Genomic DNA, 19370 nt, shown 5'->3' on the forward strand with positions numbered 1-19370 from the left:
CTGTGTGTTAGCATGACCACTTGATCTTGTTAAAGTTTCTATCGATTACCATGCTTCGAATGGGTTTTCTACTAAGTCTTTAGCCTATTTGTATCACCTCTGTGTGATTGTTATTCATCTTGATTTGTTCATCTCTTGCTTCTTTCTGTTGATATGGCTGACCTTACTTGTTTGCTATGTCTGTTCGTTCTTCTCAATTTATATGTTGCAATATAGAATCATGACCCTCTCTTGATTTGATTCTGATTCCCTTATTTGATGGTTTGATTGAAAGGTTTTCTTTAAAAACCCTAAAATTCTACTCGTCTGTTTAAATTGACTAATTTCATTACCTTATTTGATGTGGTACTTGGTTCTTGCTGAATCATTCCTTAATTGCGGTTTTTCTGAACCTACTCCTAATTGACTACCCTATGCTTACTAAATCTTGATTCTTTCCTTAATTAGTCCCGTACTTATTTTCTTTTCTTGCCTTATATGTTGTTGTTTCTTACAGTTTCAATTAACTCCCTTAACTTAAGGGAGTACATCCTTGATTTCTAATTGATTGATTCTGAGTTCCTCAATTTATAATACTATGATTATTACCTTATTTTACTACCTATTTTCAACTATAAATACCTAAGTCTTTCATTAACACACATGAACACTTAGGTTCAAAAACTACCTCTTCCCCCGTCAAAAAGGGGGCGCGACAGCCCCCGGGACCTCAACCAAATATACCAACCAGTCCTAAGAAAACAAACGAACTTATTCTAACCCTCGAATCACATCAAACAACGCTAAACCACAAATCACTCTTCAATCCAAGCTTAAGGATTTCCAAAACTTCCAAATTACGCTTTCGATCAAAAAGTCTATCAAATCTCGTCCTAATGACATGAAATTTTGCACATACGTCACATTCAACCCTACAGAGCTACTCCAACTTCCAAAATTCCACTACGACCCTCAAATCAAAATCTCACTATCGAACCAGAAACTTCAAAAATTTGACTTTCGGCATTTCAAGCCTAAATTAGCTACGGACCTCCAAAACACAATCTGATCACACCCTAAGCCCGAAATCACTCAACAGAGCTAACGGAACCGACGAAATTCCATTCCGAGGCAGTCTTCACACTACTTCGACTACGGTCCAATTTTTAGAACTTAAACTCTCATTTAGGGACTAAGTGTCCGAAAACTCTCCGAAACTCAAAACCGAACATCCCGGCAAATCAAAATAGCAGAAATAAACACGGGCAAAGCAGGTTAATAGGGGATTGGGCATAAATTCTTAAAATGACTGCTCGGGTCGTTACATCCTCCCACACTTAAATATTCGTTCGTCCTCGAACTAGCATAGAGACATACCAGAAGTAGTGAAAAGATAAGGGTAACGACTACGCATATCCTACTCGGTCTCCCAGGTCGCCTCCTCGACCGGCTGACCCCGCCACTGAACCTTCACTGATGCAATGTTCTTTGACCTCAGCTTTCTAACCTGTATGTCCAATATTGCCACTGGCTCCTCAACATAGGATAGATCCTTGTCCAACTGGACTGAACTGAAATCTAACACGTACGACGGATCACCGTGATACCTCCAGAGCATCGAAACATGAAATACTATATGGACTCCTGCTAAGCTGAGAGGTAAGGCAAGCTCATAAGTAACCTCCCCAACATGCCCCAATATCTCAAAAGGGCCAATAAACCTTGGACTCAACTTATCTTTCTTCCCAAATCTCATAACGCCCTTCATAGGCGAAAGCCAAAGCAGAACCCGCTCTCCAACCGTATAGGAAACATCATGAACCTTCTGATCCGCGTAGCTCTTTTGTCTGGACTGGGCCGTACGGATTCTATTATGAATCACCTTAACCTTCTCCAAAGCATCATAAACCGAGTTTGTGCCCAACAATCTAGCCTTGCCCGGCTTGAAAAAACCCACCGGGGATCTACACCGCCTACCATACAAAGCCTAATACGGTGCCATCTAAATGCTAGACTGATAGTTGTTGTTGTAGGCAAACTCCGCCAATGGCAAGAACTGATCCCAAGACCCTCCAAACTCAATCACACACGCACGGAGCATATTCTCAAGAATCTGAATAGTGCGCTCGGATTATTCGTACGTCTGAGGGGGAAATGTTGTACTCAACTCTACCCGAGTACCCAACTCATGCTGAACGGCCCTCCAGAACCATGATGTGAACTGAGTACCTCTATCTAAAATGATGGAAACTGGAATACCATGCAGACGAACAATCTCCCGGATATAAATCTTCGCTAGACGCTCTGAAGAATAGGTAGTACACATAGGAATGAAGTGCGCAGACTTGGTCAGCCAATCCACAATCACCCAAATAGCATCAAATTTTCTCAAAGTCCGTGGGAGCCCAACTACAAAGTTATTCGCTCCCGCTTCCACTCTGGAATCTCTATATGCTAAAGCAACCCACTCGGTCACTGGTGCTCAAACTTCACCTATTGCAGTTGAGGCACCGAGCTACAAATCCAACTATGTATTTCTTCACCCGTCTCCACCAATAGTGCTGCCTCAAATCTTGATACATCTTCGTGGTACCCGGATGAACCAAATACCGCGAACTATGGGCCTCCTCCAGAATCAACTCCTGAAGTTCATCAACATTGGGTACACAAATTCGACCCTGCATCCTCAATACCCCATCACCACCAATAGTCACATCTCTGGCATCACCATACTGAACCTTGTCCTTGAGGACAAGCAAATGGGGGTCACCCTGATACGATCAAATAAGGAAGACCGAGAAACCATGCAAGCTAGAACCTGACTGGGCTCCGAAAGATCCAATCTCACAAACTGGCTGGCTAAGGCCTGGACATCCATCGCCATAGGTCTCTCCGATGCTGGTAAATAAGCTAAACTCCCCAAACTCTCTGTCGGGTGACTCATTAGCCTTGCTTGGGTGATACAAAATAGTGATATCATAGTCCTTCAGCAACTCCAACCACCTCCTCTAGCGCAAATTTAGATCATTTTACTTGAACAGGTGCTGCAAGCTCGGATGATCGGTATAAATCTCACAAGGAACCTCGTACAAATAATGACGCCAGATCTTCAGGGCATGAACAATGGCAGCTAACTCAAGGTTGTAGACAAGATAATTCTTCTCGTGAACCTTCAATTGTCTGGACGTGTATGCAATCACCCTGCCGTCCTACATCAAAACCGCTCAAAGGCTAATCCTCGAGGCATCACAATAGACAGTGTAAGACCCCGAACTTGTAGGCAATATCAAAACTGGGGCTGTAGTTAAAGCTATCTTGATCTTTTGAAAGCCTGCCTCACAATCTTCCGTCCACTGGAACCGAGCACCCTTCTGGGTCAGTCTGGTCATAGTGGCTGCAATCGATGAAAACCCCTACAGAAAACGACGATAGTAACCTACCAAGCCGAGAAAACTCCGGATATCTGTAGCTGTGGATGGTCTAGGCCAACTCTACACTGCCTCTCCTTTCTTTAGATCCACCTGAATACCCTCACTCAATACCACGTGGCTTAAGAATGCCACGGAATCCAAACAAAACTCACATTTTGAGAACTTAGCATATAACTTCTTTTCTCTCAAGGTCCGAAGCACTATCCTTAGGTGCTGCTCATGATCTTCCCGACTCTAGGAATACACCCGAATATCATCAATAAAGACAATGACGAACGAGTCAAGACATGGTCGGAACATACTATGCTTCAAATGCATAAAGGCTGTTGGGGCATTTGTCAGCCCAAATGACATAACAAGGAACTCGTAATGACCATACCGAGTCATGAAAGCAGTCTTCATGATATCTGTCTCTCGAATCTTCAACTGATGGTAACCTGAGCACAAGTCAATCTTAGAAAACACTCGTGCACCCTGAAGCTGGTCAAATAGATCATCAATACGAGGCAAAGGATAACAGTTCTTTACTGTAACATTGTTCAATTGGCGATAACCAATACACATACGCTTAGAACCATCCTTTTTCTTCACAAACAAGACAGGAGCACCCCAAGGTGATACATTGGATTGAATAAAACCCTTATCAAGCAATTCCTGTAATTGATCCTTCAAATCAAGAGAAGCCATACGATACGGAGGAATAGAAATGGGCTGAGTGCCCGGCAATAGATCAATGCCAAAATCAATATCTCTATCAGGTGGCATGCTTAGAAGATCAGCAGGAAACACATTGGGAAAATCTCGTACTACTGGGACTGAATCAAGTGAAGGGGTATCAATACTGCCATCTCTCACATAAGCTAAATACGTGTCACACCCCTTCTCAACCATACACTGAACTTTAAGAAAAGAAATGACTCTACTAGGAGTGTGATCTAAAGTACCCCTCCACTCAACACGTAGTACACCTGGCATAGCCAGCATCATTGTTTTGGCGTGACAACCAAGAATAGCATAATGGGGCAACAACCAGTCCATGCCCAAGATAATATCAAAATCTACCATGCTGAGCAACAATAAATCGGCTCTGGTCACAAAACCACTAAGAGAAACCAAACACGATCGATAAATTCAGTCCACAACAAGAGAATCTACCATAAAAGTAAAGATATAAACAGAGGAACTCAAAGAATCCCGTTGTACAGCCAAATGCGGAGCAAAATATGAAAATACATAAGAGTAAGTGGAGCCTGGATCGAATAGAATCGATGCATCTCTGTGACAAACCAGTATAATACCCGTGATGACAGAATCGAAGGAAGCAGCCTCGGTATAGGCAGGAAGGACATAGTATCTGGCCTGGCCTTCCCCTCTAGGGAAACCTCTACCTCCCCGACCTCCACATCTAGCTGGCCGAGTAGGTGGGGTAGCAACTAGAGATGTAATCATAGCCCGAGAACTCTGCGGGGAACGCTGTGGCTGAGAAGTCTGTGCAGGTGCACCCCTCCCAAATTTGAGGCAATCTCTCACCATATGGCATGTGTAACCACACTCAAAACAAGCTCTAGGAGGGCATGGAGGCTGTGACTGGCTCGGGCCAGGTTTTCTGGACTGACCTCTGAAAGCACCCCGCACAGGAGGCGCGCTAGAAATCGGAGGTGCATAATAAGGCTCCTAAGGTCTAAGAGGAGCTGGAATACCACTAGCTGCTAGAAGAGCTGAATGAATAGGGAAACTCATATAACCCCTACCATGATGACCTACAGCTGGGGCCCGGGCACCAGAATAATAGCCTGACTCTCGAGACTTTTTGGCCTCCCTCTTCTCTCTCTCCCTAGCATGCATACCCTCAATCCTCCTAGCAATGCTCACCACCTGCTGATAGGAAATATCCATCTCCATCTCATGAGCCATGCTAGACCTGATGTTGGTAATGAGGCCCTCAATAAACCAGCGAACCCTCTCGCGAACAATAGAAAACAAGGCTGGTGCATGTCTAACCAAACTAGTGTAACGGATAGCATACTCTGAGATAGTCATAGCACCCTGGCACAAATGCTCAAACTCTGCGCGCCATGCGTCCCTGAGGCTCTGAGGAACATACTCTCTTAGGAACAGATCTGAAAATTGAGTCCAAGTCAGTGAAGCAGCCTCATCCGGATTATATAAGTCATAGGTGCGCCACCACTCATAGGCGGCTCCTCGAAGCTGGAAAGTAGTCTCGACCTTGATATACCCATGGTACGGAGAATGCGGTAACACTCATCTAGAAATCCCAGAGCATCATCCGATGCTAGAACACTGAATACAAGAGGCTTGTACTTATGGAACCTCAAGCCTCATCTGCTCGTCCTCCAAAACTGCTGCCCTATCCTCGGACTGATCTCGGACTGTAAGCTGTACAGGAATAATCTCAGGGACCTGTTCAACATGCACCCGCTTCTCAGGAGTGTGGGTGGCGGGAGTTTGTGCTCCTCCCCTGGCCTGAGACATAGCTGCAACAAGGGGAAGCAACCCTGCCTGAGCCAAAGTGGTGTTACATGCTCATGAACTGTGCCAGAGTCTCCTGAAGTGCTGGAGTAGTAGCAGCAGTAGGCGTATCAGGTGCCTGGACTCCGGCTGGAACTACTAGTGGTACCTCGGTGGTAGCACGCGCGAGTGCTCTGGATGCACCACGTGCGCATCCTCGGCCTCTACCCCGGCCCCGTCCTCTAACGGCTGTAGTAGGGGGTGCGGGTGCATGATCATCTCAGGTAGCGTATGTCCTCACCATCTGTGAGAGAATAGAAGACAGAAGTTTAGAATTGTGACATCAAATCTCGCACGACAAGGAAATCAAATGAAGTGGAAATTTTTCTAATAGTTACATAGCCTCTCGTAGATAAGTACAGACATCTCCGTACCGATCAACGAGACTCTAATAAATCGGCTTGTGATTTATGACCCCTATGAACCTAGAGCTATGATACCAACTTGTCACGACCCTGATTCGCGCTCCGTGAACCATCGTGATGGCACATAGTCTCTACGACTAGGTAAGCCTAAAATGCGGAAGATAAACCAAATTTGAGGAAGAAAACAATTTAAAACAGAAATAAAGTAATAAAACAGCATTTAAAAGTGTCGTTCGGCATACACAGTATTAACTCTTAAAGACAATACATTTTCCCAAAACACGAAAACCCATGAATCCACAAGCCTTGGAATGTCTACCAGTGTCTAATTCCAGAATATCTGACAAGGAAAAAAATACAGAAAGGTTAATACAATAGGGAGAGCAGAAAGAGACTCCTCGGTCTGCGGACGTGGCAGATATACCTCGAAGTCTCTGGAATAGTCGCATCGCCTCAAGGGTGATAGGACTGAGTCAAGGTACCTAGATCTGCACATGAAAAACATGCACAGAAAGGGCATAGGTACACCACAGTGGTACTCAGTAAGTGCCAAGCCTAACCTCGGTCGGGTAGTGACGAGGAAGGTCAGGGCCCTACTGAAGTGAAATAAAATATAATGTTTGACAGTGTAGAATAATACAGTATAATTAAGTGCAACAGTAAGAAAGAACATAGGATATAAAGAACAACAACAACTAGAACAAAGACAAGATAATCACGAAAAGGAAATACAACTCGACACAGAGCTAACAACCGGGGTACCTTCTAGGATACCGTCCTGTAGTCCCAATTATATCTATCCAGTGGATCTTCCGGCATCCCGTCTCGTAGTCTAACTATCAGTGTGCGGGGATCTACCAGAATCCCGATCCGTAGTCCCAAATATAAATACCAGTATTGGGGGAATCTACGGGGTGGAGTCTCATAGTTCCATATAACTGTGCAGGGGGGTATACTGGAATCCCACATCTATAGTCCCAAATAAATAGACAAGGGGGATCTACCGGAATCCCACATCCGTAGTCCCAATGTAAATACACAGCAGCAACAGGAAAAAATTCAGCAAAAGTTAATTTCATATTAAGGTAAACAAGTAATTCTAGTCTAGCATGCTGCACAGAATTCAGGTAAAACAGTTTGAACAAATAAAGCAATTAAATTACTTAGACATATTTTCCTACGCTAACAACAAGCTTAAAGTGCAAGTAATATAATAGGGAAGGAGACATACTAGTAATTACTTAAGGAAAACCGGATTTTCAACAATTAGCACAAGTACGCACTGATCACCTCATGTACAAAGGCATTTCAATTAACAGTAATACCAAATCCTAAAGGGAAGGTCCCCCACACAAGGTTACGCAAGACACTTACCTCGAACCGGCTCAAAATCAACTCGAAACCACGTTCTTGCCATGAATACTCGACTCCAAATGGCCCAAATCTATTCAATTTAATTGCATAATGTAAATAACACTTCAAGTAACTAATTCTACAATTAAATTCTAAGCTAATACGCAAATTTAGGTAAAATGACCAAAACGCCCCTCAGGCCACATCTCGTAATCGGGTAAAATTTATATTTTTAGAATCCTCAAACTCTCACGAGTTCATACATACCAAAATTATCCAAATCTAAGGTCAAATTCCCAATCAAAATTCGAATTCTAGCTCTAAGAACTTTCTTCCAACTTTTCCCCAATTTTCATCACCAATCCGAAATTATATGATGAAACTAACTATAGATTGATGGAATATAACTAGAAAGGTTTAAAGAATTGTTACCTAGTGATTTCCTCTTCAATTTCCTCCCAAAACTGCCCTCTCCCGAGCTCCAATTTGATTTTTCCAAGTTTTGAACCAAACCTTCGAAATTTCATATTCCTGCCCAGCGATTACCGCATATGCGGTCAAGGGAGTGCACATGCGGTCCCTCACCTGCGGAAGAATGCATCGTAGGTGCAAAAAGTCACTTAACGGGCTGGATCTGCATCTGTGGTCACTTGGCCGCATCTGCGAAAACCCAGCCGCACATGCAGATTCTGGAGCTTTGGCCAAATCTCGCTCTTGCGGCCACACAGCCACTTCTACGGCGCTGCACCTGCGGTCCCACACTCGCAGGTGCGGTTATGACAGGTTCAGCAATTCCAAGTTCTTCCTAAGTCCAATTCCACTTCCGTTAAGCACCCGAAACTCACCCGAGGCCCCCAGGACCTCAACCAAATATACCAACCAGTCCTAAAACATCAACGGAACTTATTCCAACCCTCGAATCAGATCAATCAATGCTAAAACCACAAATCACTCTTCAATCCAAGCCTAAGGATTTTCAAAACATCCAAATTACGCTTTCGATCAAAAAGTCTATCAAACCTCGTCTAAATGACCTTAAATTTTGCACACATGTCACATTTAGCCCTACGGAGCTACTCTAACTTCCAAAATTCCATTCTGCCCCTCAGATCAAAATCTCACTATCGAACCGGAAACTTCAAAAATTTGACTTTCGGCATTTCAAGCCTAAATTAGCTACGGACCTCCAAAACACAATACGTTCATGCCCCGAAGTCCGAAATCACTCAACGGAGCTAACGGAACTAACAGAATTCCATCCTGAGACCGTCTTCATACTGCTCTAACTACTGTCCAATTTGTAGAACATAAACTCTCATTTAGGGACTAAGTATCTCAAAACTCTCCGAAACACAAAATCGAACATCCCGGTAAATTAAAATAGCATAAATAAATATGGGGAAATCAGTTAATAGGAGATCAGGGCGTAAATTCTTAAAATGACCGGCCGGGTCGTTACATGGTACAAGTATGATTCATGCCTTGCTTGAGGTTTTACAGTTTTTTCATGCCTATTGAGGTATTACAGTCTATTCATACCGTTGAGGTCTTATAGTTTTTCCATGCCTATTAAGGTCTTACAGTCTTTTCATGCCATTGAGGTATTATAATTTTTTCATGTCGTTGAGGTCTTATAGGTTATCCATGTCTGTTGAGGTCTTAAAGCTTCGTTGATACATGGCACAAGTGTTTTGAGATCGAGTCTGCTCGCTTGGGGTCTTACAGCCTCGGGTTTTTTAACGAATGGCGATTGGTGACAGTCTCTATGTTACCGAGTTTGCTTTGGCTCGGGAGCTATTACTCGAGAGCATGGAATTGCCTCATCGAGGGCTTATGATTTCAGATATTCCAAACTTGAGGTCGTGCAAGCGCCGAGTTATTAACACCAGTCTTTGAGTACTCGTGGCGCTTTTGGTGGAGGAATCTTTGTTGAGAAAACATTTATTTTTCATTGGAGAATGAGGTGCTTTGGCAGAAGACATTCTCTGATTGCTTGGAATAAGTACATGTCATTTTGTTGCCGTGGATCTGGCTCAAACGGGCACGATTCATTCGACCATTTGGCCCGGTACATCATTTTCTTAGATCAACCCTATTTGGTCTTAATTGAACCCTGTTTGGCGCTCCTCGGTTCTTCCGAGTGGGTGACCTTTCAAGGGATGCCCTCCGGTGTTAAGGGTTGATTGGAAGGAAGCCTCAAACACTTGTTGTATTTCCCTTAGATGGCATGTAGGTGTTGCCTCATTAAAAACCCTGCCGGTGAAACCCTATCCGGGACAAAAGCTCGGCCTAAGGAAAATTGTGCAATGGATGCCATTAAGGCCTTGAGATCTCCGGGGTGGGTTAGAATTTTCAACCACCCTGACTAGGCGCCTGTATATGGGTTAGTGTAAAATAATGAAAGAGGTAGGTGATCGTACCTTATCGTGGGGTGCGCCGGTGATGTTCCAAGGTCTGACGTGTCCCTATTATTTGGATCAAGGACTCGGTACGGTCCTCCGCTGTGTTTAATCAGGCTTAGCCGAGGACATAGTTCAATTGTCCTTTGCTTCTTTCGAGAATAAAGATATTGGTGTTGGCGTTACGTTACATAACGCGAATGTTTCCCTTGTCGCGTGTTGTTCCTCATAGACGGTTTTAACCCCATCCTCCGTCGAAAATTTCATTGTTTGGTGGAGGGTGGATGGTGCCGTCCTCATGCAGTGTATTCTTGGTCGTCCGGATAAGGCGTAGTGTTTCACGTCTCCTTCAACGACATGGAGTTTTTGGCATTTTGGGTCGCGTCGACCACGCCGAATAGGAGAGTGGTTTCCCCCTTTCATTGTTTTGATCGTCATGTTGAATCTGTTAAGGATTCAAGAGGCGGGCACGATTTAGTCTTGCAGTCCGAGATACTCTATTACTCTCGACCTGATAACGTTGGTCGAGCTACCTGGATTAACAAGCACATGTTTTATTCAAAATGAATAAATGAAAAAAGAGGTTACCAGTGTGTTGTTATGAGGTTGGGGCGAGGTCTCGGAGTCTTTCTCGCTGGATGCGAGGGCATCTTCGGGTACGTATCCCCGGGTTCGTCTTTCTCTAGTGATGGATATTTTGTCCTCCTCGTTGCGGGTTCCTGGGGAGTGTTGACGACCTTCTAATATCACGTGGATAACATGCCATGATTCATTTTCTTTGTTCTTTTTGGCCACCTCTCTTTCTCAGAACTGGATTTTAGCCTTATCGCTAAAAATTCTCGGCGGTGACTTTTATCGAGTAGCCTGGCTATTTCTTTTCGGAGCGGGTGGCAATTTTTGGCCTTATGGCCATGCGTATTATGATGTGCACATACTAAGTTGTGGTTCCTCTGGGAAGGACCCGACTGAATAGGCATGGGCCATTCGGTGTCCCTGGTTTTGCTAAAGATGAACATGATGTCTGGTTTGCCTGATAGGCGAGGTGCCCTCGTTGGTCTCGTGTCCCCATCGAATTCGCCTTTGTTGATGAGTCCCCGAGGGTTCTGTCCTCGGTTTACCAATCAATCATTGCGAGGAAGGTTGCGTCTTGGGGAGTTCCTCCTATCTTTGGGGTACGGCTGATACCTCTCCTTGTTCGGTTTCGACTCCTTCGCCAGGAGTCTACTCGGATACACTAAGCCCAAGGGTGCTCCCAGCTGGTCACCCTCGACCCTGATCTTTGACTGGTACCAGTCGTAGACGTCCGACCAGGTTACAGCGGGATACTCAGTCAGATTCTCTTTCAGCTGCCTTGAGGCCACTGAGCTTTGTTTGTTCAGGCCTTGAGCGAAAGCTTGCACTGCCCAATCGTCGGAGACCGGGGGTAGTTTCATTCGTTCCATTTGGAAGCTAGATACGAATTCTCGTAGCATTTCATTCTCCCCCTACTCCATCTCGAGTACGTCAGACTTCCTTGTTGTTACTTTGATGGCACCGGCGTGTGCCTTTATGGAGGAGTCTGCTAGCGTGGCGAATGAATATATGGAATTGGGAGGTAGGTTGTGATACCACATCATGGCCCCCTTTGAGAGAGTTTCCCCGAACTTCTTTACTAAGACGGACTCGATCTCGTTGTCTTTTATGTCGTTGCCCTTTACTGCGCACGTATAGACAGTGACATGTTCGTTGGGATCTGAAGTCCTGTTATATTTTGGGAATTCTGGCATTCTGAACTTCTTTGGAATGGGCTTCGGAGCCGCTTCTTCTGGGAACGACCATTGTACGAACTTCTTTGAATCCACACCCTTTAGGACCGGGGGTGCGCCCAGGGTTTGGTCGACCCTGAAGTTATAGGGTTAGACCTTCTTGTCGTTGGCTGCTATCATTTTCTCGCCCGACTCAACCTTTTTGGTAAGGGTCATGTTGTATGCTCCTGTCGGTGTGTGAGGTTTCAACAACCTGCTGTGCATCTTGCGAACCCGCGTCCGCTGGAATTGGTCCAAGCGCGTTGTCGGGGTTCTGTGATGGTGCGCCAATAATTGGAACAGCCACACCATTTTCTCCGTGGTTTTCAAGGTTGTCATTCTCAACTCTGTTCACTGAGCCAGACATTTTGACCTGAAGTCAAAGATCTTGGACAAGAAAAAGTGTGAAAGATTACTTGCGTTGTGTGACAAAACCAGCAAGAAAATAATAACTATTATTTTTAGCACCACGATGGACGCCAAACTGTTTACCGTGAAAATGGTAATAAAAATTAAATTTGTTAATGGGACTCTAAAAATACGTGATCTATTTTTATGCTAGTTGTTAAAGCAGTTGATGCTAGATATGTGAAGTTTAACGGCGAAATATGAACTAGAGCAGAGTTGTAATCAAACCGAAGGGTTAGCTATTCGGGCCTCGGACTGACCAATGAGGGGCCTCGAGGTCGATGCCTAGGCTCGGGCTCGAGCTTTCGGGGGTAATCGGGGAAGGGCTAACAGTTAGGATATAATCAAGGGAGGCTCTATATGGCCAATAACAAGCAATAAGTGAAGAACAAATATGAGAATAACAAGCAATAGCGTCGGGAAAATATGTCAGAGAGAAGAGAGAGAGTTGTTATATTTCATGTAGAATAGTTGGAACAACAGCAGCCTCTTACATAGTAATGAGGATCCCCTTTATATAGGAGGGGAATCCAACATAGTACAAAATGCATTAATTGTAAAGGTATGGAGATGGGACGGCTAGATACGACACCTTGATACATACATCGGGCAGACCGGCTTTGTCAGACTTAGCCGCATGCCTATGGAATCCCCTATTTTACTCTAGCCTCAATCAATATTCCCTTCGGGTCGGACCTTGATGAGCTTCAAAGGAGGGAACTCAGTCACAGCTTCGCATCCTCGAGGCCTCGAGGCATTCTTCCGAAGTGACTTAACAGCAAGAAATTAGACCCTCTAATTTCGCCGCATACAATGAACATATGGAGAAAACAACTAATGATAAAATACAGTCAAAATACAAGAGAAATGAATTTAAGGAAAAAAAATCAATAACCGTTCAAATCAAAAAGTCTTTCTTACATAGAATGTACAATAAGAACCACACAGAGGTACCATACCTCATATTCACATTTCACAAGTCACAATCACAATCTTCCTTATATCGCTGCATGAGCATAAATTGCACCTTATCTCATTGCATGCACATCAATATACCACCCACACACTGCCTCATGCACATCAATATCACAATACAATAATCAACTCGCACCACACATGCCCATATGCCACAACATTACAAAAATTAACAACACTAATGTCACTAAAACACATAGCGACTCAACCACAATGTGCACAAGAATCTAAATAACAACAAAATTCATTGGAAAAAAAAGGAAAGATATTCAAGTATTCAACAACTTCAAGCATAAAAGCATAACTACTACTAAATACATATGAGAGTAACCTCGAAAATGGAAAATAGAACATGTAATAACAACTTCAATTAAAGCATGTAAGAATAATCTCGACAACGAAAGATAGAATGAATAACAACAACTTCAATTAAATGCTTATAAGTAACCTAAAAATCTAAAGCAGTCAAATGCCAAATATAAGCTCATGCACACACTCGTCACCTCATGTACACGTCTTCCACATAATTCAAATAGTATAATCAAACCCAATCCTAAGAGGTAGTTTCTCCACACAAACCTAGGCAAGATACCTCAACTAGGCCAAATCAATACTAAAAATGGATTTCCCTTAAACTTCGCCTCCGCACAGCTCAAATCTAAACAAAAATGACTTAACATCATCAAATAATGCAAGAGAAACCAATTTCCATTGATAAGGCTAAGATCTTTACACAATTCCCCAAGAGTCAATAAAAGTCAACCCGGGATCGCCCAATCAAACCCCGAGTCCAAGGGTAGATTACGACTGCTCATAGCCCTACGAGTCCATATATGTGGGTTTTTTTCGAATCCGAGTACAATTCGACTCTCAAATCTCAAATCTTCATAGATAAAATTTTCTTAAAATTCTCTAAGATTCTAATGAATTGGATGTTAAAGCTCATAAATAATCATGTAATATAATTGAAAATTGATCAAAATCTCTTACCCAATAGTTGTATGCGAAAATCAATTCTCAAAATCGTCTCCTACTCAGTCTAGGGTTCAAAATATAAAAATGAGACTAAGCATCATTTCTTCCAGCCTTTAAAGTCGCAATTACGACCATGGGTTCGCAATTGCAAACCCTCGCAAATTCTAACAACACCTCGCAAATATGGTTCCTGACAGCCAAGGGAAAATATCGCAAATGCGACACTGACTTTGTAAATGCGAAGTCCGCCTCTTTCGCAAATGCGACCAAATGGTCGCAAATGTGATTAAGGTGTCACAGATGCAATATCTGATACCCATCTACCATCTCAATTGCGATGTTGGTGCTCGCAATTGCGATAACTGGAGAACCAGTACACCGACAACCTGGAATGAGTTCAAACCAATTCGAAACACATCTGAAACTCACCCGAGCCCTCCGAGTTATACACAAAACATCCACACAAGTCTAAAAGGATCATACAAACTTGCTCAAATGATAAAAACATCTAAATGACATCTGAAACTTTGAATCGAACATCAAAATACATGCAATTCAAAGGAAAACTTAAGAATCTCTAGAATCATAACCATGCGTCTGATTCCCATCAAACCAACTCGGAATAACACCAAATTTTGCAGAGAAGTTTCAAATAGCAAAATGGACGTATTCCAAGTTCCAAAACCAAAATACAAACCTAATATACATAAAGTCAACCCACGGACAAACCTAAGAAAATTTATAAACCACAAATTGCCAACTTTTGGCAAAACAAGCCAAATGAACCTAGGAATACCCGAATTCAATTCCAAGAATATGCCCAAGTCCAAAATCACGATACAAACCTATCGGAGCCATCAAAATACCGTTCCAACGTCGTTTTCACAAAATTCAAACCTAGGTTAACATTCTCAATATAAGTTTCTAAACCAAGAACCAAATGGTCCAAATCATTCCAAAACTTCTCCAAATCAAAACTAACCATCCTCGCAAGTCATAAAACTATAAATACACATACAGGAAGCTTCTAAAGGGGAAATAGGACTGTAATACACAAAATAATTGATCGAGTCATTACACCTCTCAGCGCTACACTTACTTTACATGTTTCAGGATGAGGTATGCATGTGATATTTGGACAGGGCTAGGATGACTCTCTTCCCGAAGTATATAGTGAGGCACCACTCCTATTCGTTGGTATCTATCATGTAGTTTTTCTTAATTATTTAGTCAAAGTTGTCTTAAGAATTTTGTTCTATTATTTGGTGGATGCTCCATATATAGTTGTGATGAGTTATAGTAATGGGATAGTACATGACATACATAAAAAGTCATTTGTTGTATTTTATCTCATTATTTTTATGAAAGGTTTCTTGTATGATTTTGAATTGAAAAAAACGTTGCATCATGTAACATAAAAATATATATGATTTTGAAAGAGTTTCTGCAATGTCACGACCCAAAGTCCCACCATAGGGGTCGTGATAGGACCTAGTCTCTAAGAGTAGATAAGCCTATCACACATTGATATCAATCAAAATTTAATAACAACAAATTTAATAAAAATTGCAAAATATGACAATACTACCAAACATGGATACAATAAATAACTTCCCAAAACCCGGTAATACTGAGTCACAAGCTCTATATGGAATACATAATAAATCTCGAGGCGCACAATACTGTTTAGAATACATAAATAGTAGAAAATAATGTTAAAAAGGTGACTTCGATGCCTGTGAATAAAACTGCAGGGATACCTTGAAGTCTTCAACAAGCTCTAGCACGCCTCCTAATGATCAGCTCAATCCAAAGTACCTGGACCTGCACAAAAAATGTGCAAGAGTGTAGTATGAGTACACCACAGTTGGTACCTAGTAAGTATCAAGACTAACATCGGTAGAGTAATGACGAGGTTCATATTGTGATACTCCCTAGTCACATAATTTGTACAAGATATCGAAAGAAAACTAACAATAAAGCACATAACAAAACAAATATCGACAACCTCGTAGAGAGCGTAAAAAAACTTAATGTAGAATAACCCATCCTTCCGAACAAGATATCAATTAGGGGTGGGCATGTAATAGCATATCAAAATTTAACCAACAAATCATAAAGCACAAGACAGAAATATTTAAGAAACAAGTATGTGATCATAAATCAACCCCGTTCCAACACATGAACTAAATCAAAGGAACACCCCCAAAATGTAACATAACATCACCAACAAAGCCACCATTATGTCGTTGCATGCACATAATCAATGGAATGTCACACTTATGTTGTCGCATGCATATATAGTCACCCTTATCTCGCATGCACAATATAATGAAGCGCCTCTCTTATGTTGTTCCATGCGTATCTCGCCACTCTTATACTCTACAAAGCAAAAATATACCCGCACAACGTATCACAATATCACAAACTAATAATATCTAAATTCACATCAAGATATAGGCTCACAACTGAATAACAAGAGGCACAAGGGCATGGGAACAACATAAGAGTACGGAGAGTATTCATCAATAAAGCATGTTTTATTTAGCAAAAAATCCCAATTCAAGGCATGCTAATAGCATATGGTTTAGTACAATCATAAACAACACATACACCCATGTACACACTCGTCTCCTCATGGACACGTCATTTTACGTAACACAAATATACAATTTAGACCAAATTCTAAGGGGTATTTTTCTCACACAAGGTTAGGCAATATACTTATCTCAATTAGGCTAAATCAATACTCTAAAAATGCTTTTCCCTTAAAATTCTCCTCCTCCGACTCAAATCTAGCTAAAAATGACTCAATAACATTAAACAGTGCAAAAGAGATTAGCTTCAATTAATAAAGTTTCAATCATTACCAATTCCCAAAAAGTCAACAAAAGTCAACTCCGTGCTCGCCGGTCAAAACTCGACTGGAGGGTAGATCTCGACTACCCATAACTCCACGAGTTCAAATATATGAGTATTCTCAAAATCGAGTCCAAATCGACTCTCAAATCTCAAATTTTTATTTTTAGAAAAGTTTTGTCAAATCTCCAATTTTCACTTACCCAATATAAGTGGGTAAAAAATGTCTCAAAATATCTTCAAACCATGCTCTCAATAACAATATATAAAATAATGAATCAAAGCCATGAAATCCCGACTAAAAACCAGTTGTAGATATCGCATTTACAACTAGAGGTTCGAAAATACGCCCTCCGCAAATGCGACCAAATGATCACAAATGCGAAGACTGACCAGCCCAGCTAATGTTGCAAATGTGACCTATACTTCGCAAATGCGAAGCCAGCTAGGGTCACAAAAGCGACCAAGTGATAGGAAATGCAACCAGACCCTACCTAGACCCACCTTCACAATTGCGAGTCAAACTTCGCAAATGCGATGCCTGTCACCCCCATCCCACTTCTGCAATTGCGATAGGTACCTTACAAATATGATGTTCACATACACGAACAAGTTCTCATATTTGCGAGACCTTCAGTACTAGCAAAACCACCAACAATGAATCAAGTCTAAAACACCACGAAACACATTCGAAACTCACCTGAGCCCTCGCGGCTCCACACCAAACTCCCACACAAGTCTACAAATAACATATGAACTAGCTTGTGAGCTCAAAATAACAAAATATCGTCCGAAACCACAAATTAAACACCGATATCGAATTCACAATGAAACTCAAGAACTTCTAAGATCACATCTAAGCGTCTGATTCCTATCAAACCAACTTGGAATACCAAACTTTGAACACAAGTTTCAAATGATAAAATGGACCTATTCTAGGTTCCAAAACTAAAATCCAAACCCGATATCTACAAAAGTCAACTGATAAGTTAGTATTTTACCAACTTAACTCTTCTTGTTACTTAAATTTTTGTTTGAATTTATGAGAAAAATAGTGTACTTATTGTGGTTTTATAGCATTTTACAGATTTTATTTATTTGGAAAGATACTTGAAAGGAAGCAAGTAAATAATAAAAGGAAAGAAGAATCCAAATTGAAGAAAAGAAGAATATTCTGGATATATCTCAAAGTGGTTAAAAGTGGCTGATTTTGCAATTTCAGACATAAAGTCGCAAGAAACACAAAGCAGCTGGTTGGGCGCAAATGTAAAGGATTTTCTTGTCATTTTTAACTTGGAAAAATTGTGGGACTTATAAAAAGAAGACTTGGGTAAAATTATTAGTATCTTTGGCTATTTAACAAGCTTTGGGAGCAAGGATCCATAAAACTAACCTTGGGGATTGAAGATTTGGAGCCAATCTTATGAGAATTTCTTACTCCTTTATTTAATTCCTTGTCTTGAATTGCTATATTTGGTTTAGTTGATGTAATTTCAGGTTTGGATTTTGTAATGGGGATATTTCAATATTAGGGTTTTGATTTTAATGTTTTGTTGCTTTTGTATTAATTCAATCTTGCTTATTTATGAAATAGGTCTTTAGCTTATTTGATTAATCTTGTGCTTTATTGCTTCCAAAGAAAGTAGCTAACTCTAGCACATCCCCAATTGACGTGATTCACCTTGGGAAAGGGAATTAGGTTTGGGCTTAGATTAATTGACGAGATTCTACATTAATTGAGGAATTGATTAATCCTAGTCTAGTAATTGAGGTTAGGGATAATCATTCACGCTCGTAGCCTAAAATTGGATCGCACTTAATGCAACTTGGTTAGATTAGGGATAATCAACCGGGTTAAACTCGTTATTTGTTGAGAAACGGTAGTGGGTAATCAAGTTTCAAAGCTAATGACCTAGACCTATGATTAATTAGCAAGAGTTGATTAAATACATTAGATTAATCTTGACATTAAAGTCTTCCATGTTATCCATATTCTCTTATTTTCGTTGCTTGTGTGAATGCCATTGATCACTTTATTTGCTTTCTTAGATTAGATTTTTTTTCATAGGTTTTAGTCCACATCAACCTTTTATAAAGTGTTTGACTTAGCTAAATTGTTGACAATTCCTCACTAGCTTGACCACCCTTATATTGTTCTATGTGGATTCGACCCCGACTCATAGTTGGGTAAATTATATTCCATACGACCATATCATATCTCTTATCGAGGTTTGTTGTGCACGTCATCAATTCTGGCGCCATTCCCAAAGAATATTAGGTTAGTCTAAGAAGTAAACCAATTGGCTTTGGTCC

This window comes from Nicotiana sylvestris, chromosome 4, assembly GCF_000393655.2.
Source record: "Nicotiana sylvestris chromosome 4, ASM39365v2, whole genome shotgun sequence".
Lineage (NCBI taxonomy): Eukaryota > Viridiplantae > Streptophyta > Magnoliopsida > Solanales > Solanaceae > Nicotiana > Nicotiana sylvestris.